The sequence below is a fragment of the Triticum dicoccoides genome, chromosome 4B (genome assembly GCF_002162155.2).
Source record: "Triticum dicoccoides isolate Atlit2015 ecotype Zavitan chromosome 4B, WEW_v2.0, whole genome shotgun sequence".
NCBI lineage: Eukaryota > Viridiplantae > Streptophyta > Magnoliopsida > Poales > Poaceae > Triticum > Triticum dicoccoides.
The window spans coordinates 73,549,180-73,553,769 of NC_041387.1; positions in this window are offsets into that span (position 1 = coordinate 73,549,180).

Sequence of the window (4,590 nt, forward strand, 5' to 3'; positions counted from 1 at the left end):
GCACTAGGTATTACACCTAGATCGGATATGAACTCCTTCATCCAGACTCCTTCATTTGCTGCTTCCGAAGCAACTATGTACTCCGCTTCACACGTAGATCCCGCCACGACGCTCTGCTTGGAACTGCACCAACTGACAGCTCCACCATCCAATAAAAATATGTATCCGGATTTTGACTTAGAGTTATCCAGATCAGTGTCAAAGCTAGCGTTGACGTAACCATTTACGACAAGCTCTTTGTCACCTCCATAAATGAGAAACATATCCCTAGTCCTTTTCAGGTACTTCAGGATGTTCTTGACCACTGTCTAGTGATCCACTCCTGGATTATTTTGGTACCTCCCTGCTAAACTTATAGCAAGGCACACATCAGGTCTAGTACACAACATAGCATACATGATAGAACCTATGGCTGAAGCATAGGGAATGATTTTCATTTTCTCTCTATCTTCTGCAGTGGTCGGGCATTGAGTCTGACTCAACTTCACACCTTGTAACACAGGCAAGAACCCTTTCTTTGACTGATCCACTTTGAACTTCTTCACAACTTTATCAGGGTATGTGCTTTGTGAATGTCCTATCAAGCGTCTTCATCTATCTCTATAGATCTTGATGCCCAATATGTAAGCAGTTTCACTGAGGTCTTTCATTGAAAAACTCTTATTCAAGTATCCCTTTATGCTATTCAGAAATTCTACATCATTTCCAATCAATAATATATCATCCATATAAAATATTATAAATGCTATAGAGCTCCCACTCACTTTCTTGTAAATACAGCCTTCTCCAAAAGTCTGTATAAAACCATATGCTTTGATCACCTCATCAAAGCGTATATTCCAACTCCGAGATGCTTGCACGAGTCCATAAATGGATCGCTAGAGCTTGCACACTTTGTTAGCACTTTTAGGATTGACAAAACCTTCTAGTTGTATCATATACAACTCTTCTTTAAGAAATTCATTAAGGAATGTAGTTTTGGCATCCATTTGCCAGTTTTCATAATCATAAAATGCGGCAATTGCTAACATGATTCGGATAGACTTAAGCATTGCTACGGGTGAGAACATCTCATCGTAGTCAACTCCTTGAACTCGTCGAAAATCCTTTGCAACAAGTCGAGCTTTATAGACAGTAACATTACCATCAGCGCTAGTCTTCTTCTTGAAGATCCATTTATTCTCTATGGGTCGCCGATCATCGGGCAGATCCACCAAAGTCCACACTTTGTTCTCATACATGGATCCTATCTCGGATTTCATGGCCTCAAGCCATTTATCGGAACCTGGGCTCATCATTGCTTCTTCACAGTTTGTAGGTTCGTCATGATCAAGTAGCATGACTTCCAGAATAGGATTATTGTACCACTCTGGTGCGGATCATGCTCTGCCAGACCTATGAGGTTCTGTAGTAACTTGATCTGAAGTTTCATGATTTCTATCATTAGCTTCCTCTCCAATTGGTGTAGGCATCACAAGAACATATTTCTCGGATGATCTACCTTCCAAATTGAGAGCAGGTACAATTACCTCATCAGGTTCTACTTTCCTCCCACTCACTTCTATCGAGAGAAACTCCTCTAGAAAGGTTCCGTTCTTAGCAATAAAAATCTTGCCTTCAGACTTGTGGTAGAAGATGTACCCAAATGTTTCTTTAGGGTAACCTATGAAGACACATTTCTCCGATTTGGGTTTGAGCTTATCAGGCTGAAGCCTTTTCACATAAGCATCGCATCCCCAAACTTTCAGAAACGACAGCTTAGGTTTGTTGCCAAACCACAGTTCATACGGTGTCATCTCAATGGATTTTGACGGTGCCCACTTTAAAGTGAATGCAACTGTCTCTAATGCATAACCCCAAAACGATAGTGGTAAATCGGTAAGAGACATCATAGATCACACCATATCCAATAAAGTCCAGTTATGACGTTCGGACACACCATTACGCTGTGATGTTCCAGGTGGCGTGAGCTGTGAAACTATTCCACATTGTTTTAAATGAAGGCCAAACTCGCAACTCAAATATTCTCCTCCATGATCAGATCGTAGAAACTTTATTTTCTTGTTACGATGATTCTCCACTTCACTCTGAAATTCTTTGAACTTTTAAAATGTTTCAGACTTGTGTTTCATTAAGTAGATATACCCATATCTGCTCAAATCATTTGTGAAGGTCAGAAAATAATGATACCCGCCACGAGCATCAACACTCATTGGACCGCACACATCGGTATGTATTATTCCCAATAAGTCAGTAGCTCATTCCATTGTTCCGGAGAACGGTGTTTTAGTCATCTTGCCCATAAGGCACAGTTCGCAAGTATTAAATGATTCATAATCAAGTGATTCCAAATGTCCATATTTATGGAGTTTCTTCATGCGCTTTATACCGATATGACCCAAATGGCAGTGCCACAAATAAGTTGCACTATCATTATCAACTTTACATCTTTTGGCATCAATATTATGAATATGTGTATCATCACGGTCAAGGTTCAATAGAAATAGACCACTCTTCAAGGGTGCATGACCATAAAAGATATTATTCATATAATAGAACAACCATTATTCTCTGATTTAAGTGAATAACCGTTTTGCACTAAACAAGATCCAGATATAATGTTCATGCTCAACGCTGGCACCAAATAACAATTATTCAGGTCTAAAACTAATCCCGAAGGTAGATGTAGACGTAGCGTGTCGACGGCTATCACATCGACCTTGGAACCATTTCCTACGCGCATCGTCACCTCGTCCTTGGCCAATCTTCGTTTAATCCGTAGTCCCTGCTTCGAGTTACAAATATGAGCAACCGAACCGGTATCAAATACCCAGGCACTACTACGACAATTAGTAAGGTACACATCAATAACATGTATATCATATATACCTTTGTTCACCTTGCCATCTTTCTTATCGGTCAAATACTTGGGGCAGTTCCGCTTCCAGTGACCAGTCCCTTTGTAGTAGAAGCACCCAGTTTCAGGCTTGGGTCCAAATTTGGGTTTCTTCCCGGGAGTGACAACTTGCTTGTCAGTCTTTTTGAAGTTCACCTTCTTTTTACCCTTGCCCTTTTTCTTGAAACTAGTGCTCTTGTTAACCATCAACACTTGATGCTCCTTTTTGATTTCTACCTCCGTGGCCTTTAGTATCGCGAAGAGCTCGGGAATAGTCTTTTCCATCCGTTGCATATTGTAATTCATCACGAAGCCTTTGTAGCTTTGTGGCAGTGATTGAAGAACTTTGTCAATGACACAATCATCTGGAAGATTAACTTCCAGCTGAGTCAAGTGATTATGGTACCCATACATTCTGAGTATATACTCACTAACAAAACTGTTCTCCTCCATCTTGCAGATATAGAACTTGTTGGAGACTTCATATCTCTCAACTCGGGCATTTGCTTGGAATATTAACTTCAACTCTTGGAACATCTCATATGGTCCATGACGTTCAAAACATCTTTGAAGTCCCGATTCTAAGCCGTAAAGCATGGCACACTGAACTAACGAGTAGTCATCGGGTCGAGCTTGCCAGGCATTCACAACATCAGCTTCTGCTCCTGCAGCAGGCCTTGCACTGAGCGGTGCATCAAGGACATAATTCTTCTGGGCAGCAATTATTCAACTAAAGTTCATTGTTTTAACCTTCACAAGGATCGGCCGCAGTCAAATTCGATTCAATTAAAGTTTGAGAAATAGACACCCGCTAGCCACCTTTATGCAAAACTAGTTGCATGTCTGTCGATGGAACCGGTCTCATGAATGCGGTCATGTAAGGTTGGTCCGGACCGCTTCATCCAACAATACCGCCGAATCAAAATAAGACATTGGTGGTAAGCAGTATGACGATCACCACCCACAACTCTTTGTGTTCTACTCGTGCATATCATCTACACATAGACCTGGCTCGGATGCCACTATTGGGTAACGTAGCATGCAATTTCAAAAAAATTCCTACGCTCACGCAAGATCTATTTGGGAGATGCATAGCAACGAGAAGGGAGAGTGTGTCCACGTACCCTCGTAGACCGAAAGCGGAAGCGTTAACTTAACGCGGTCGATGTAGTCGAACATCTTCTCAAATCAACTGATCAAGTACCGAACGTACGGCACCTCCGAGTTCTGCACACGTTCAGCTCGATGATGTCCCTCGATCTCTTGATCCGGCAGAGTGTCGATGGAGTTGATGAGTTCCGTCAGCACGACGACATGATGATGGTGATGGTGATGTGATCCACGCAGGGCTTCGCCTAAGAACTATGATGATACTATCGGAGGAGTAAACGGTGGAGGGGGGCACCGCACATGACTAAGACACTGTTCTTCCTTTGGGGTGCCCCCTGTCCCCGTATATAAAGGAGGAGGGGAGGAGGCGGCCGGCCTAGAGGGGTGCGCCATGGGGGAGTCCTACTAGGACTCCCAGTCCTAGTAGGATTCCCCTTTCCTTTTCCGGAGTAGCAAAGGGGGAAAGGGAGAGGGAGTAGGAGAGGGAAAGGGGGGCGCCGCCCCCTCCCCTAGTCCAATTCGGACTCACATGAGGGGGGCGCGCGGCCACCCCTTGTGGGCTGTCCCATCTCTCTCTCCTGTGG